This window comes from Nerophis ophidion, linkage group LG13, assembly GCF_033978795.1.
Source record: "Nerophis ophidion isolate RoL-2023_Sa linkage group LG13, RoL_Noph_v1.0, whole genome shotgun sequence".
Classification (NCBI taxonomy): domain Eukaryota; kingdom Metazoa; phylum Chordata; class Actinopteri; order Syngnathiformes; family Syngnathidae; genus Nerophis; species Nerophis ophidion.
Genome location: NC_084623.1, coordinates 20,661,193 through 20,680,751, shown reverse-complemented (window position 1 = coordinate 20,680,751; position 19,559 = coordinate 20,661,193). Strand labels below are relative to the sequence as shown.

The window sequence follows — 19,559 nt, the reverse complement described above, 5'->3', positions numbered from 1 at the left end:
TTCCTAATTGAGCATGTGTGTGCTCAGTTCAAAATGTCCACATGGGGTCCAATCACGCTTTTCCAGCTGATATATATGGAATATATATCTTGCTTATCTCACACTAATATTACTTTTCTCACGCTTAGCTCATTTATGAATGTGTAAATATGAATGCTAAATGTTGAATAAATATATTAAATCCGTGCGCAACCCGAGGGTCCCTGGTTCAAATCCCACCTAGTACCAACCTCGTCACGTCCGTTATGTCCTGAGCAAGACACTTCACCCTTGCTCCTGATGGGTGCTGGTTTGCGCCTTGCATGGCAGCTCCCTCCATCAGTGTGTGAATGTGTGTGTGAATGGGTAAATATGGAAGTAATGTCAAAGCGCTTTGAGTACCTTGAAGGTAGAAAAGCGCTATACAAGTACAACCCATTTATCAACCCATTTAAATCTAAATTCTGAATCCAATTGCTAAATCTAAATCTACATTAAATCAAATGTTAAATTTAAATGTTGAATCTAAATCTAAATGTTAAATATAAATATTAGATTTCAAATATAATTGTTGAATCTAAATATAAATGTTGAATTTAAATGTAAAATCTCAATTTTTAATAAAAATGTTAAATGTAAATATACATGTTAAATGTAATTTGTATACGTAACTGTTTAAACTAAATAGTCAATCTTAATATGAATGTTTAACATAAATATATAGATGTAAATGTTGAATATGAATATAAATGATAAAATCTAAATCCATCCATCCATTTTTTTACCGCTTGTCCCTTACGGGGTGCTGGAGCCTATCCCAGCTGCAGACGGGCGGAAGGCAGGATACACCCTGGACAAGTCGCCATTTTATTAAAGGGCCAACAAAGATAGACAGACAACAGTCACACTCAGCAGTCATAAATGTTGAATCTAAATGTAAATATTAAGTATAAATCCATCCATCCATCCATTTTTTACCGCTTGTCTCGTTTGGGGTCGCTGGAGCCTATCTCAGCTGCATTCGGGCGGAAGGCGGCGTACACCCTGGACAATTCGCCACCTCATTACAGCTCCAACAGAGGTAGACAACTTCCACACTCACATTCATAAATGTTCAATCAAAATGTTAAATTTAAATCTAAATATTAAGTAAAAACGTTAAATATGAATATAAAAATTAAATCTACATCTAAATATTGAATTTAAATGTCGAATACAAAAGTTAAATACAAATTTCAATTCTGAATGTTAAATCTAAATGGTAATATGTAAATGTTAAATATGAATGTAAAATATAAAATTAAATTCAAATGTTAAATATAAATGTTGAATATAAATGCTTAATCTAAATAGTACAACTGTTAAATATACATGTTAAATATAATTGTTAAATGTATATATAGATATGGATGTTAAATATAAATGCTTGATCCAAATAGTAAAGCTGAATATACATGTTTTCTCTAAATGGTAAATTCAAATGTTAAATATATATAATAAATATACATGTTAAATGTAAGTTATTATTAATGGTAAAATGTAAATGTTAAATATAAATGTTGCATACAAAGATATATGTTGAATACACACGTTAAATATGAATGCTTAATCTACAAAGTAAATCTGAATTTAAATGTGGAATCTAAATGTTAAAATTAATTGTGAAATACAAATCTTCAATTTAAATATTAAATATAAATGTTCCAAAACATATACATGGTGACTATAGATGTTAAATATGAATGATTAATCTAAATACTGAATCTGAACGTGAGCATTAAATATTAATGTGAAATCTAAAGGTTGAATCTAAATATAATATTTATGAATACATGTTAAAACTAAAAATAAATGTTTGATATAATGTTCCATTTAAACTATAAACATAAATGTTAAATTTAAATTTTGAAACAAAGTGTTGAATAGAAATGTTAATGTAAACGATAAATGTAAATGTCAAATACACATGTTTTATCTAAATAGTAAATCTTAGTACAAGTATTACATTTTAATGTTAAATCGAAATGTTACATATCAATTTTAAATCTTTATGGTACATATACATGCTAAATATAAACGATAATTTTAAATTTAAACGTTTAATCTAAATAATAAATCTGAATATAAATGTTAAATCAAAATGTATAGGACAAACGGTAGAAAATTGATGGATGGATGTCACATGTAAATGTCAAATTAAAAAATATTTAATCCAAATGGTAAATTTCAATGTAAATCTAAATATACATTTTGAATATAAACATTAAATATAAGTACTAAATATATATATAAAAACAATAATTTTGAGAACAATTAAAAAAACAACACTACTTTAGGCCATCTGTATGCTTACTTGGTGCACCTATATGTCAAACGTCAGCTACCAAAAGGAGGTTTTGTAACCTGTAACTTTTTTTGGGGGTTTTGTTATTATTTATATGCCATATACTACATTGAAATCAGTTTGAATCTAGAATCGTGTCGAACACAGAATCGATTCTGAATTGAATCGTCACCCCAAGAATTGTGAGGTGCCTAAATATTGCTAAAATATACAAACTGGAGTTCAACTACTGGGCTAAATTGCAGAGCTGTGGGTCTTTAATCCACACTAAGAGGGTAACGGGAGAGCACTGGCAACTCCAAGGGACTAGCGGTAGAGGGAGGAGGAAACATTTCATGCACTCAGTAAGAAACATAGCTTTGGAGATATGATTATTTGATTTGCAGTTGGGCCCTGTGGTGTGTTGGTCACCTGTTCCTCCTTGGATCCTGTCAGAGCCAGATGTGGATCTCTCAATATTAGAGTTAGTGAAGGTAGTGCGGGTAATCCCGTAGATGTAACAACAAAACGTTTAAAGAACAAATGGTCAGATTACATGCAAATATATACAAACTGTTCCAAAAATATGACTTCATTAAAAGGCAGCAATAGGGGTGAGCATCCCACAGTTGCAAATACAGCATGGCAAATAAATAAACTATCAGTGTTTAAAATGCACAGGTGGAAAGGAAGAAAGCGTCACCCATATCATCAAAGACTGCAGTAAGTACAATGAAGAGAGAGCAATAATGCACGCAAAACTGCCAGAAACTAGAAACGAGGACAATTCACTGAAAAGCATATCAAGCTGGGAACATCAAGCAGTGGCAAAAGCTGTTTTGGAGTTCCTGCAAAAGACTGGACTACACAAAGGGATCTGAGCTGATGAAGGAATTCAAATAAGGACCTGTGGAGGGCAGCAATACGCCTAAGAAGCCTCCAGTCTGCCAGAAATTAAAAAGAAGAAAAAAAAGACCAATCGTGTACTGGCATGTGTTGTTATGGTTATGGATGTTTGAATCTGTGCGAAAACATTCATGTTGTGTGTTAGAGTAAAACACCCTTAATGAATGTTTGTATCAGGATACATTTCACTAAAAATCAAGTTGTGTCACACAAATGTTACATTTTTACTCTCGCAAGTTTCTGAACTCCGGCTTATTAGTGATTCCCAAAGCCCATAAAAAGTCTGCTGGCTATAGAGCGTTTTCATTTCGGGCTCCAGTACTCTGGAATGCCCTCCCGGTAACAGTTCGAGATGCCACCTCAGTAGAAGCATTTAAGTCTCATCTTAAAACTCATTTGTATACTCTGGCCTTTGAATAGACTCCCTTTTTAGACCAGTTGATCTGCCGTTCCTTTTCTTTTTCTCCTATGTCCCACTCTCTCTTATGGAGGGGGTCCGGTCCAATGGCCAATGATAACGTACTGGCTGTCCAGAGTCGGGACCCAGGATGGACCGCTTGCCTGTGAATCGGCTTGGGACATCCCTGCACTGCTGATCCGCCTCCGCCTCCACTTGGGATGGTTTCCTGCTGGCTCCGCTGTGGACGGCACTCTCACTGCTGCGTTGGATCCGCTTTGGACTGGACTCTCGCGGCTGTGTTGGATCCACTATGGATTGAACTTTCACAGTATATCATGTTAGACCCGCTCAACATCCATTGCTCTCGTTCTCTCCAAGTTTCTCATAGTCATCATTGTCACCGACGTCCCACTAGGTGTGAGTTTTCCTTGCCCTTATGTGGGCCTGCCGAGGATGTCGTAGTTGTGTTGTGGTTTGTGCAGCCCTCGAGACACTAGTGATTTAGGGCTGTATAAGTAAACATTGATTGATTGATTGATGTTTTATTATTACCAACATTCCCAAATGTATTGTCTATTGGTAGACCTCACTTGTGAGAATGTTTTTTTAGATGAGACGAGCTTGTAATCCATGTTTATCACAGCGCACACCCATCCATTCATTTTCTACCGCTTGTACCTTTCAGCTACAATGGAGCGGAAGGCAGTGTACACCCTGGACAAGTCGCCACCTCATCGCAGGGCCAACACAGATAGACAACATTCACACTCACATTCACACAGTAGGGCCAATTTAGTGTTGCCAATCAACCTATCCCCAGGTGCATGTCTTTGGAGGTGGGAAGAAGCCGAACTACCCAAAGGGAACCCACACAGTCACAGAGAGAACACGCAAACTCCACACAGAAAGATCCAAAGCCCGGGATTGAACTCAGAACCTTCATATTGTGAGGCACATGCACTAACCCCTGTTCCACAGCGCACACATTCACCAAATATATTTGACATTTGCATTTTTTATTGCAGTATTCATTTCTGTGTAGTTCCATTTTTTGTATCACTATTGACAGCTACTTTGACAAAAAGTAAGGATTTAGATTTTTGTTCATATGATTTGCAACATTTAAGTTGTACTTTCACTATGGTGAAGCAGATCTCCACTCAACTATTGTCTATTGTTTGGTGATTCCTCATTAAAAACAGTAATATTGGCTGAATTTAAAGGGGAACTGCATTTTTTTGCAATTGTGTTTGTCATTCAAAATCTTTAAGAAAGACCAGAACAGGTTTTGGTTGTTATTTTTTTAGAGTAGACGAGCTTGTAATCCATGTTTATCACAGCGCACACATTCACCAAATATATTTGACAATGCAGTCAGTATAATTTGTGGTTTCATGGTTGATCACTCTGTATTAACTATACATCTCCAATCCCTACAGAGCGCTACCCATTTTTGCAACGTTTGTTTTATTGGTCTATTTAAGTTTCATACTTCATTTGATAAAGGGAAGTGCTTGTTTTGCCATGTTTACTAAAAATCAACAAAACATGTTAATTTGCATTTTTGATTTAATTTGTCATTTCTTTTTTGTATCACTATTGACTGTTACTTTGCTAAAAAGTAAGGATTTGGGGTTTTGTTAAGATTTGCAATATTGAATTTGTATTTTCATTATAGGGAAGCAGATCTCCACTCAACTGTTGTCTATTTTTTGGTCATTTCTCATTAGAGGAATATTGTCTGAATTTAAAGGCGAACTGCACTTTTTTGGAATTTTGTTTGCCATTCACAATCTTTATGAAAGATCAGAACACATTTTTCTTTTTTTATGAATTCTAAATCATTAAATGCTCAACTAAGACTCACTGTATTCAGCCTAAAGAGCTCTAAAAAAACATTCTAAAGGCTCCATCATCAAATTAAATACACACTGTAATGAATTATGTAATGTAGTAACATGCACATGCACAGTAACATGTGTTTTGGTCTTCAAAATTAGCAGCCAATTTATACCAACCCACTTTTGCTTCACAGACAAACATTGGCCCATGTATCCATCCATTCTGTAATTTGTTCCTCTTGATTGGTTATCCTTTGAGCCACATATCTCCACTGATGATCTGTTGCTTGTCTGGTGATGGAGGCTGTATTTGCCAGCGAGGTATGGAATCGACATGTTTGATTACAAATGTATTTCAGAACAGTTGTGCTATCAGTCTAAAAAATGGGCTTGTCCAACTCATGTTGTAGCTCCTTCTGCAAAATTTGATCAAGTCGAACTGTAGGAACTGCTGCTATGATTTCCATTCAAAGAATTGCTGTCAGCACGAGTGGAGCAACTCTGACCATTCCCATGAAGAATGTGACAAACTGTGTCATCCTTTTGGCGCCTCATATACACCATTGCTCCATATCCAACTTGACTGGTGTCAGAAAAGAAGTGAAGTTGTGCTGTGTGGGTCTCCAAAATGTCTGGGTTTCAAACAGTACTCTACGTTGAACCCTCCAACCACCTTTTAGAGAGGGAATGAGGAATAACTTCATCCCACCACAAGCTTCTCCCTCAAAGCTCCTGTAGCATCAGCGAGGCAGGAATGGTGAATGGAGCCATCAATCCTGAGGGTCATAGTGAGCTGACCACTGACAACACTGCTTCCTTCCTATCAACATAACATTTCAAATATTGAACAAAAAGGAGCAGAAATAAGTAAAACATAAACTCTTGCACTGATTTTGCACCACTAGCTTTAAGTTTTATTTTAGATCATCTTAGTTGGCATATTCCCCCTTATTTATCCAAATTGTTTATTCTGCAGACAGAACTTTAGTCATGAGACCGGTTTTAGAGTGTTTCGTGGCCAAATTAAAGACTGAAGTTTAGTAACAGGCCTTAAAGTCCAACGGTCTTGCGCTGAATGTCAGAGCTGCTATACATCTCTCCGCAGTTTGAAATCTTCAATACTTTAGGTCAGTGGTTCTGAAATGGGGGTACGCATACCCCTGGGGGTACTTGAAGGTATGGCAAGGGGTACGTGAGATTTTTTTAAAAATATTCTAAAAAAAAATAGCAACAATTAAAAAATCCTTTATAAATATATTTATTGAATACTTCAACAAAATATGAATGTAAGTTCATAAACAGTCCATAAATATTGTTAAAGATTTATTTTTTTTGTTTAGAATTAAATTGAATAATCCAGATGGTACCCCGCCTTCCGCCCGATTGTAGCTGAGATAGGCGCCAGCACCCCCCGCGACCCCGAAAGGGAATAAGCGGTAGAAAATGGATGGATGGATGGATCTCTATTACAATCCCCAAAGAGGACAATTTAAGTTGATTACTTCTGTGTAGAAATCTTAATTTATAATTGAATCACTTGTTTATTTTTACATCGTTTTCTAAATAGTTCAAGAAAGACCACTACAAAAGAGCAATATTTGACACTGTTAGACAATTTAATAAATCAGAAACTGATGACAGTGCTGTATTTTACTTCTATTTTTTTCAACCAAAAATGCTTTGCTCTGATTAGGGGGTACTTGAATTAAAAATATGTTCACAGGGGGCACATTGCTGAAAAAAGGTTGAGAACCACTTTAGGTCATTCAAACTCAGTGGTTGGTTGGTTTGTCCACAAAGATAAACATTTATAGATTGTTGCATTGCTTGATTTGTGTAGCGATTTAAAATGTCAGTTGTGCCAAACTACCTTTTAAAACTCATGCACCACTAGCTTTAAGTTTTTTGGGGGGGAGGGGGGGATGTCTTAGTTGGCAGACTCCCTTGTTTATCAAAAACAAATTGCTTATTTTGCACACTGCAGTCAGAACTTTAGTCATTTGACCAGTTTAAGAGTGCTTAGTGGACAAATCTAACCGAAGGTTAGAAACAGACCATGAAGTAGGTCTTGCGCTGAATGTCAGATCTGCTCCATCTTCGCATTTTGAAAATCTTCACTAATGTTTTTAGGTCATGCAGGCACAGTTTTTAGTTGGTTTATGTTGCACTACTGTGTGTAAAGAGTCAAAAAGTCGATGAATGATAACGGAAACTGCCCAATTGTTGACCATTTAGTAACACTTCAAAACCAGGACTCCATAATTCTCGATTACTGTAACATATTTTTGGGTCTTCCTACGTCTAGCTTTAAAAGATTACAGTTAGTACAAAATGCGGCTGCTTGACTTTTGACAAGAACAAGAAAGTTTGATCATATTACGCCTATACTGGCTCACCTGCACTGGCTTCCTGTGCACTTAAGATGTGACTAAGGTTTTACTACGCAAGTATAAATTACACAGTCTAGCTCCATCCTATCTTGCTGATTGTATTGTACCATATGTCCTGGCAAAAAATTTGCGTTCCAAAAAACTTCGGCTTACTTGTGATACCCAAAGCCCAAAAAAAGTCTGCGGACTATAGAGCGTTTTGTATTCAGGCTCCAGTACTATGGAATGCACTCCCAGTAATAGAGATACTACATCAGTAGAAGCATTTAATTCCCATCTTAAAACTCATTTGTATACTCTAGCCCAGGGGTAGGGAACCTATGGCTCTAGAGCCAGATGTGGCTCTTTTGACTGCACCTGGCTCTCAGATAAATCTTAGCTGACATTGCTTAATCCGATAAGTAATGAATAATTCCGCTGGTAATCAGTGTCAAAAATAATGTTCAAAATATAAAACATTCTCATGCATTTTCATCCATCCAGTTCCTACTGCACCTGTTCAAGTCGCGCTAATTGTAAGAAGTATTTTATATATTGTTTGTTAGCCTTAGAATAACAATGTTATTAAAAAGAATAAGAGACCTATTATACTCAAAATGTTGGTCTTTCTTAAAAATGCATGCATATATAGTTTTATTCAGTGTTAAAAACATGGCTCTCATGGAAATACTTTTAAAAATATTTGGCTTGTAAGGCTCTCAGCCAAAAAGGTTCCCGAACCCTGCTCTAGCCTTTAAACAGACCCCCCTTTTAGACCAGTTGATCAACCGTTTTTCGACTTAAAATTTAAATATTTTAATTTTTGGGGTGTGGGGACAAGACTCGTAACATGGCATTAAAGTGTGTTGGTAATGACTGCACACTTTGAGTAGGTGGGTTTTAACTGGTTATGCATGAAAGAAAGGGTGCAACTTATCGTATTTCTTGCTGTGCCTGAGTTGAAAGTAATGCACCAGTCAGATGCCTCATCCTGTCGCAAATAATTGGTGGAAATCACATGGTGAGATGAATTGTCAAGGTGGGAGGCAGATGAACATAAAAGCAAGAGCCCAAGGACTACCTTGTGGCATAACTGCAGATAGTGTTTGTGTGTAAATAACTAGCTTTTTAAAATCTGAATTTCTTTTTTTTTTTAAAGGTGGTAAGCAGTCAGTCCACAATGCCACCTTACTAAATTCAGTTGTGATAACCCTAAGTTTTTGAGGTCAAGATCAAGACATTAATTCCACCCCTGCATATAGTAGGAACGCACGTCAATAGACTTCACAGAACATGTAAGAGATTGCTGTCAACCTTTGACTTGCAGGAAATAGAAAGCTCATTCTTAGTATTTTGATAATTGAAATTCAACTATAGAAATAAGTAAAAATATATATATATATATATACCAGTGCCTTACTGTGTGTGGACTTTAACATTAGATTTGAGTTATTCTCTACATGCTGCTGGGATTTAAAAGAAATAAACAAAAAAAAAAAAGTTGTGCACATATTTACAAGTCAAACTGATTTTCGGCATATTAATTTTTGAATGTCTTGGTTGGAAAACTCCACCTTCAAATTAATAATTTACACACTGCAGTCAGAACTTTGTAGTCATGTGACCAGCTGTGTCCAAATTAAAGACTGAATTTTGGTAACAGACTGTAGTTTTCAATGTGACCTTTTAGAAACACTTCCAAAACCAGGACTCAAGTCATTGAAAGGCTTTATTTGAGCAATAAAGTACATGTGAGGAAAACATTCCAGGAACAAGGAAATGTACATGGTTACAAGACAATCTAGAGTTTAGGTCAGCGAGGGACAGGCTGAACAAACATCTAGTTTGACTGGCAGCTATAAGTGCACAGTTTCTCCAGATCTGTAAAACGGTTTAAAAGTAAATTACAGTTATCAGCCATAAGTCAACTTTGTGAGGAACAGTACAAACCTGAAGGGATGTCGCTGCACTGTCTCAGCGCTTTCATGGTGTTCATGTACCCAATTCCTAAAAACTTCTCATAACTGGATCCAGCAGGAATTTCTTGGAGACACTTCGTAGAGTCCTCAAAGAGCAGATTCTTTCCAGACTGACTCAAACAATTTGAAATTGGTAGTACTGCCCCTTCCAAACTTTTTCTGCAGGAAAAAAAATTTAAAAAAGATTAAACGGCTATGATGCGCAGTAGAGCAAAGTTTGAAATGCTAAAACTTTTGTATTCTGACCTGCTCGTCCTGGAGAACACGAACAACGTCATTGCGGGTCTCTGGTCGTGTCACCACAGCGTGTGCTGGGGTGGCTGCCAGGTAGCAATCTTTAAACTGTGTAACTGGAACCGAAGGCTTCTTGGGGCAGATTAGTTCATAGTCGCTGCTGGAGAGATTGCGAGCCCATGCTGGACCATTTCCTACAAGAGGCACATTTTTGAATGTTACAAAGATGATGGCTGAAGATAAGATTCATTAAGTCTTACCATCGCTGTTTTCTTGGACAGTTGTGTGTTTAATGAAGGCAACATCACCAAAGCCATCAACAAGGCATCTAAAATTAAGGAGCAAAATATATTTCATGAAATGGGAAGATTTTGATATTAAAAAGGGGAGCCAAATTTAAGACAAGGGACTACATTTATAAAACGTGAATTAAAAATGCTAAAAACAATGTACAGTAGGTAATTACTGAACAATCTTTGCGTCATACTAACATTTAAATTGTCAATGCAGAGGGCTAATAAAATAAAAAGTCAATGTCTTTGCCATAATCACTGTTACCAACCTAAAGGCGCCAGCGTAGCCGTAGTATTTTTCCTCAGCACTGGCCTTGCACTTGAACTCGTCAGCCACAGTTTTGCCACTGCCGGCGCACTGAGAACAGAATGGAGAGTCGGCCGGCGCGCCGGGAGCACAACCGCTACTGAAGAACTTGGCTGAGGAAGGTGGGGCAGATATTCAACAATGGACAAAAATGCAGTTTTATTAGCAAAAACAAATTAGGTTTTTGCACTTGGGAATAGTAATGTAATGGGCCAGTGCCCCTCCGTTTTATAGTCCGAGCAATTTGACATTAACATTTCTGTTTTCAATGAGTGAAACATTTTTACATCCATCCATTTTCTTCCGCTTATTCCCTTTCAGGGTCACTGGCACCTATCTCAGCTACAATCGGGCGGAAGGCGGGGTACACCCTGGACAAGTCGCCACCTCATCGCAGGGCCAACACAGATAGACAGACAACATTCACACTCACACACTAGGGCCAATTTAGTGTTGCCAATCAACCTATCCCCAGGTGCATGTCTTTGGAAGTGGGAGGAAGCCGGAGTACCCGGAGGGAACCCACGCATTCACGGGGAGAACATGCAAACTCCACACAGAAAGATCCCGAGCCTGGATTTGAACCTAGGACTGCAGGACCTTTGTATTGTGAGGCATTTTTACAATGAATTTAAACTCATTTTATGTTGGGTTGATAAAAAAAAAAAAAAAAAAAATTTAAGAATGTGTCTTGAACGCAGAAAGTGTCCTTGTGGCGTAGTGAGTATTTTGTTTGACAAGAGTAATTAAAGTGCAAAATGTTACAAAGTACCACTAGAATAAATCTGAACTACTACTGGTAGAAGTTATAATCTTGCACTTTTGAAGGGGATTTGACTGTATGCAGTAGGGTTTTTATTGATACTCTAAGGTGGTGACAACACTATGGTCTGACAGCAGGCTTCAAAAACTACAATGTTTCACTTTTAGAATTATGCACCATTTGACCCTAGAAAGTAGTTTTATTGTACATCAATTGTTTAAGTATCTTTATGTAAATTTAGTGAAAAGCTCATATCACTAGCATATGATTTATAATGTAAATTAGCACTTTTGTATCTTTCCAATTGACACCATTTCTGTGTGTTTTACAGTGCTTCAAAGTATAAGCCCTGAAATGTAAGTCTGGAAAACCTGCAGAGTGAGCAGACCAGAAATGCTTGAAATAAATTTCCCTCCATAAGGAAAAAGTACTTACTGAAGTCACAGTCATTGGTTTGCTTATAGATTTCCCCCATGGGAATGTTCCAACCAGCCGTTCTGCCAAAGCCCGTGTGGCAGGACCTCATCCCCCTCAGGTGGTCCCAGGTCACCCCTGAGCCCCTCTTGACCACAGCAACGGCAAAGTAGGAGGCCGATGCTACATGAAAATATCAAAAGCAGTGCTTGCCAGATAAACAAATTCAAGGAGGCAGACATCGATGAAGCTGGTCCGTTTGGTTCCATCTAGTCCAGCTGGCAGTTAGTCACCTTTCTGGCCTAACTGCATGTGATCAAGCTAAGAGGACAGTTGCTTACCTTCAGGTATGCTGCACATTACTGTGGAGGGAAAACAAAGTCATAGAATTCAGTTGCTTTCTTTACAATGTCATGTATTTGTGTAAGAAAACTCCATAACATTTGTCAATATACTGTATGCACCCCCTACTGTGTCACCTGTGCAAGACAGACTTGACATACATAATCTTATGCTGCTCCACAAGATACCAACTATCTATAAGCCAAATAGTGTCATCTAGACCAGTGGTTCTCAACCTTTTTTCAGTGACGTATCCCCTGTGAACATTTTTTTTTTTTTTTTTTTTTTTTTTTTTTTAAATTCAAGTACACCCTAATCAGAGCAAAGCATTTTTGTTGAGAAAACAAAAATATATATATAAAGATGTAAAATACAGCACTATGTCAGTTTCTGATTTATTAAATTGTATAACAGTGCAAAAATATTGTTCATTTGTAAAGGTCTGTCTAAAGTGATTTGATTATAGATTTCTACACAGAAGTAATCATCAACTTAAAGTGCCCTCTTTGGGATTGCTATAGAGATCCAGCTGGATTAATGAACATTCTAAACATTTCACAAAAAATAAATCTTTATCAATATTTATGGAACATGTCTACAGAATATTGCATCTTTTTTCCCCCCACAGTTTATGAACCTATTCATATTTTGTTGACATATTCCATCTATCTTCTGCTTATCTGAGGTCGGGTTGCGGGGGCAGCAGCCTAAGCAGGGAAGCCTAGACTTACCTCTCCCCAGCCATCTCTAGAAGTATTATTTAATAAATATATTTAAAGGATTTATCATTATTATTTTTTTTATCTCACCTACCCCTTGGCATACCTTCAAGTACCCCCAGGGGTATGCATACCCCTATTTGAGAACACTGATCTCGAATATCAAATACATTGTAGCCCAGCGGGGAACACATGGCTGGCATATCTTACAAAGCATTTCTAAGAACCTATAAGGGGAGCTACTATTGGCATTTCCTTATGTACCTTCATTGTACTGCTCCACCATGGCTGGAACCAGACCACACTTCCCAGCTGAGAACACCTCTCCTCCATCAACTGCCATTGCATCTGCTTTTTTGCGCTAGAGGAGAGAATCCAAAATTTAATCTACTTTAAAAAAAAAATTTAAAAAGCAAGATTTTACCAGGATCATTTTCAAGCAGGCTTCAACTGTGGGGCCTTCCTGGCAAATAATTCTGCAGTCTCCAGCCACCATAGAGTTAGAGCTCCATTTGTCACACTTGCTAGTCTCAGCAGCACCCACTGCACACCATGTGATGGCACCGCTTTTGCTAGCTGTAGTGACCTCTTTTTAAAAAGAAAAAATAAATAAATAAAGACAGTGCTTGCCTTATAGGTTCGCATGTCAATACCTTTTGTCAGGGTACGGACAATGCCCGTGTATGTGGCACCCAAATACATGAAGGAATTCGTGTTATCAGGCAGCTTGACAAGTGACACGGTAGAATCTTTAAACATCAGGTTCTCGGCAGGAGCGTACCACTTTGAGCAGAACAGGTCGAAGTCCTGGTTTAAAAAGAAAAAGTTAAAACCACCAATACCAAGGATTGCTAAATAGTTAATTGTCAGAAATAGCATACAGCAGAAGCATGTATGTCAAGTTCAGTAATCAGGCAACTTTTAGATGTTTCATTAGCAAGTCTTAAAATCAGTTCACCAATCTGAATTACCCTTCAAATAAAATCAGTTATTGCTTCACCTAAAATCCTGCTTTTGTAAAAAGTGGTAAAAGGTGTAAAACTTATTTTGCTCGGAGGGCACATGGAGGGAAAGTCTTCGCACAAGTAGATTGTTCTTTGGGCCAAAATAGAAGTACATTCCAAATAGCCCTTTAGACAACACTTCAAGTTGGTTGAAATTGTGCCAAAGAAAAAAAAACCTCAATCTATATAGCCATTAAACTGCAAGTCACAGCCTTTGAGATAAAAAAAAAAAAAAAAATAAAAAAAAAAAAACCTTTTATCAAATAATGTTCCCTTACATAAATCCTGCACTAACCCATAAATTGGAAGAAAGTATTCAGGTGGGCAGAGTCACTCCCTGCCTTGTAAGCATCACTGTATTGATGGGAAAATGTGCTTCAAAGAACGAACAATTTCAGAGACACTGACAGTGTAGTAAATCACTGTTCACTTTTAATTTTTAAAGAACTATTAAAATGCAATATTAGACACGGCACATTAGTGTACTAATTGTGTTTCTTCCTGATACAGAATCTGAGCTTCCACAAGTGCAATCAATATCAGGTCACATTTTGAGGAGAATACAATTTCAGGAAGTCAAGTTCTTGTGTGTAACTTTGATTTATTGATGCCAACCAAACTTTTAAAGATGTGGTTTCTCATTCACTTCTGTGAAGAAGATTCTCAGAAAACTCTGCATCCACCTCTTTCAAAAGCGAAATGAGGGTGCCAAAGCATGATTTTATGTTTCATACGAGTGGAGGGAGGAGCCATAGCCCTAATTTGCTTCTTGCTCAGCCCAGTAGGAACCATTTACTTCCCTAACAGAATTGCTATCGTGACAACCAGTGGACACATTTAGAGCAGCGGTTTCATTTTTACACCTGCCAAACTCATGTTTGACATCCCTGTTAAACATTAAGTCATAATTGAGATTGCAAATTGATTTAAATTAACATTTGGTAAATTACGAAAATTCCTAAACAAAAACAGGTCCTTGTACCAATAGACTGACACGGATTCTCAAACTGCATTAGCGTCATGCATCTTACCTGCACTGTGGTGAGGCTTCTCCAGATCAATTCTGCCAACTGTGGGTCCTTGCAGGCAACTACAGCATGAGCTGGTACTCTGGCCAGGTGGCATTGTTTGTAATCGTCCATGGGCGCCCTGGTGTTGTCTGGGCACAGCAGTTCGTAGTTCGCCTTGTCGCCATCTGCATGTGGGAAACAGCAGGTTTACAAAATGCAGCATTTCCCTGCAATGCTCAGGTTTGACAATATTTGCAGACGGCACAGACTTTCCATTTAGGTTTAAAATCGTGAAGAAAACTGCGAAAATATACTTCATGTAATAAGGCTCAGGAACTCTTTGGAACTTACCAGGCACAGTCAGATGATTAACAAAAGCCACATCTCCATTTTCCACCAGGCACCTACAGCAACAGTTCGTCAATTACTATGTATCCAGACATTATGCTTTGAAAAGATGGATGCAAACTGACTGGAAAGCGCCGCTGTAGTCATAGTAGGGCTCATTGTGGGACCGTGAGCAGTCTCCTTTGCAGCCATCACACAGTTTGGTCTCGTTGGCCGCTCCGGGGGCACAGCTTTTAGAGAAGAAGCTCGCCACCGCTAGGGAGGAAAATAAAAAAAAAAAGTCTGTCATGAGACATGCTTAGATGTCAAACTTCTAAAGTATAGCGTTTAAGTGGTTACATTTTTGGTCATTTCTGTATGCTTTTTTGTAACATTTAAGTGGACTGACACCATCTCTTAAGCAGTCTGCTGGTAGGTGCACCCCATACTATTTAACTTAAACATTTATTCACACAAACATGGGTTGGTCTAACAGGGGTGTTTAAACTACAGCCCACAGGCCTGCTAGAAGTCACAAGCTTAGTATGAAGCCTGGCTCACAGGGTGTTTCCAGCTGAACCTTGATATGACAGTCCCCTTGCTGCGAAATAGTCACCACATTGTAGTTTTTGGGATCCAGATCTTTGATCATGAAATTCACCAAGTGTTTAAGCACAGCATTGATTTATACGACCCTTACTACTCCGAACTCTAACACATGTTGCATAACCTTTGATACAGCCACAATACATAAATTAAACCCATGTAAATCCACTACAATGCAAAACACTCTACACTTCTGTTTGGTGCAATTTAGTTGCTTGACATTTGATTTACAAAACTGAGGGAGGTCGTCACAGTAGTAAATAGGGTAAGAGTCAAACAGTCAAGGTTTGATGTAAGGGGTTAATAAGTTGTCTCTTAGCAGTTACTTTACATGCAGTCTACTTTTTGGCCCAATGTTGCCCCCCAAGCCAAAAAGTTCTGACATCTCTGGTCTTTAACATGCGAGATGCATTGACAGCAGTCACTCACCCTCCTCAATTGGTTTGTCATCAGTGCTTTTCCACTTCAGTATATCCATAGACACCAGAGTTCCAATTGGAATGTTCCAGCCAGCAGATTTCCCCAAACCGGTGTGGCAGGATTTCTTCCCCTTCAGCTCTTGAATGCCAAATCCAGTGCCCTTTTTAGCCACGGCCACAGCATAGTAACAGCCCTCGGACGCTAGGGTGAAAAAAAAAAAAATAAGGTTAACTAGTTCCAATTGAAACATTTTGATAGTCAAATGGACTAAAATTAAATAGTTCTCACAGGAGCCATAGTTCTCAGCAATAATGGGATGCAGTTCGTAGTTCAGTCCAGCAGTGTAAATATCTCCTCCATCCAAAGTGATTGCATCTGCCAAACCACCCTGTCAGACAATTGATATTCAGTTCAACTTTTCAGGGACTGTTTCTGTATGAGATTTCTAAACTGAATTATAAATTCATTAATGAGAAATGTAATAAGGTGAGCTTAAATTGGCAGTCTCACTTCTTAAAAATCTTTACATACTGCCTTTTGGGATCATTAGGCTGCACACCATCAGTTTCCACAGATACACATTGCCAAACAGAACTCCATCTTTACCAATATAAATCTGAACATTAGTAATCTTTTGATTTTAAATCATTTAATATATATTTCAAACTATATGAAACTGTTGATCAAAGATAACCCTTAGGTCAAGCTGATAAGATAATTTGGTACCAAATATACTGCACAAGGGCTTTTAAACAGAGATCGACTTATACAATGTTGCGATAAAATACTCATGAATATCTTTAACTAGATGTCCGATACTAACGGACTGCCAATATTAACGGCCGATAAATGCTTTAAATTAAAAAAAAAATGAAAGGGTAATATCGTAAATTGGTATAGTTTCAAAAAGTACAATTTATGACTTTAAAAACTCCGCTGTGTACATGGATGTAGGGAGAACTACAGAGTACAAAAACGCACTGCCTTTGCGTGCTGGCCCAGTCACATAATATCTATTTTCACACATGAATGCAAAGCATACTTGGTCAACATCCATACAGGTCACACTGAGGGTGGCCATATGAATAACTTTAACACTGTAAACCCACACCAAACAAGAATGACAAATATTTCAGGATAAAAATCTGCACTGTAACACAACAGAACAAATACCCAGAACACCTTGCAGCACTAACTCTTCCAGGACTCAATATACACACCCCACCCTCCCCAACCCCCTTATACTCTCTCAGGGCATGTCCCAAATTCCTAGCTGCTGTTTCGAGGGAGGTTAAAAAAAATGCACTTTGTGACTTCAACAATAAATATGGCAGTGCCATGTTAGCATTTTTTCCATGACTTAATTCATTCTGGAAAACATTGTTTAATGCATCCAGCAGGCATCACAACAAATTTAGCCATAATATTGTGTTTATTCCACGGCTGTATATATCGGTTGACATCGGTTATTAAGAGTTGGACAATATCAGAAATCGGAAAAAAAGCCATTATCAGACAGCTCTAAAATGAATGGTTAAAAGCCCTTCACAGGACTACAGGGGACCATGTTGGAAACGAACTCTGAAAAGGAGTCGGTTCTGGCTAAGAAACAGCCATCTTTGACTAGCATTAACACTGGCAAGTTTGAATCAGCATCCGTTGATTTTGCTGGGTTTTTTTAGGGAAATGTGTGACATTTAAATACCTCTATTATAGAACAATACATTCAAAAAGAAACAATCCTCCACAAAGTGTCATTATGCAGCAAAAGTAGCATTACGTAACCGTGGGCACACAGAAGGACTCACTTGTGCTGTAATGGTCAAAATTATGGGCCCAATCAGATGCTTTGTACTTTCTTGCAATAATGTTGCACAATATTTTTCAGTCTGCATAATGTATACTTTAACAGTTTTATTGGTTTATTTGAAAAATAAAATGAAAACATTTTGTATGAAGGGTGTTTGGTAATGTTTGAGTGTAAAATACAAAAACAACAACTCACATGAATGGCAATGATACAATCCATTGAGTTGGTCCTCTTCACACAGGTGAACACGGGCGCTTTGGCTGCGAGGTCCATACATTTCTGGTACTCTTTGTCCGACTTGACACACCACCTGACCTTTTCCGTGTCAGCAGGGGCCGACAAGACAGCGGCTGCCAGCAGAGACACACAGAAGAAAAACCCATCACATATGACCAACAAAGTGTGTGTTAGCAAGCAAATAGTTTTTACCCAGATAGGCAAGCAGGAGGTGGACCAGGATGCGACAGTGCTTCATGGTGAAAGGTCTCCAGGTCAGCTGACTGAAAGGTAGCCTGTGTGGCCTTTTATAGCAAAACTCTGAACTCAAAAGCAACAAAAAGGTGAAAGACACACCTGGCCCACATTTCCTAATTGAGCATGTGTGTGCTCAGTACACAAAATGTCCACATGGAGTCCAATCACGCTTTTCCAGCTGATATATATGGAATATATATCTTGCTTATCTCACACTAATATTACTTTTCTCACGCTTAGCTCATTTATGAATGTTAAACATGAATGCTAAATCCAAATGTTGAATAAATAAATTAAATCTAAATTCTGAATCCAATTGCTAAATCTAAATCTACATTAATGAGTTGTGAATTATATTTTATATAGCGCTTTTCTCTAGTGACTCAAAGCGCTTTACATAGTGAAACCCAATATCTAAGTTACATTTAAACCGGTGTGGGTGGCACTGGGAGCAGGTGGGAAAAGTGTCTTGCCCAAGGACACAATGGCAGTGAATAGGATGGCGGAAGCGGGAATTGAACCTGCAACCCTCAAGTTGCTGGCACGGCCACTCTACCAACCGAGCTATACCGCCCCAACATTAATTCAAATTTTAAATATAAATGTTGAATCTAAATCTAAATGTTAAATATAAATATTAGATTTCAAATATAATTGTTAAATCTAAATATAAATGTTGATTTAAATGTAAAATCTAAATTTTTAATAAAAATCCATCCATTTTCTACCGCTTATTTCCTTTTGGGGTCGCGGGGGGCGCTGGCGCCTATCTCAGCTACAATCGGGCGGAAGGCGGGGTACACCCTGGACAAGTCTCCACCTCATCGCAGGGCCAACACAGATAGACAGACAACATTCACACTCACATTCACATACTAGGGCCAATTTAGTGTTGCCAATCAACCTATCCCCAGGTGCATGTCTTTGGAAGTGGGAGGAAGCCGGAGTACCCGGAGGGAACCCACGCATTCACGGGGAGAACATGCAAACTCCACACAGAAAGATCCCGAACCTGGATTTGAACCCAGGACTGCAGGAC

General features: G+C 38.0%; 1 pseudogene; it reads right to left on the bottom strand.

The window, feature by feature from the left end:
• Positions 1-9,529: 9,529 nt before the first annotated feature.
• On the bottom strand, positions 9,530-18,631 carry LOC133564315 (serotransferrin-like; annotated as a pseudogene).
• Between the last annotated feature and the right edge of the window lie 928 nt (positions 18,632-19,559).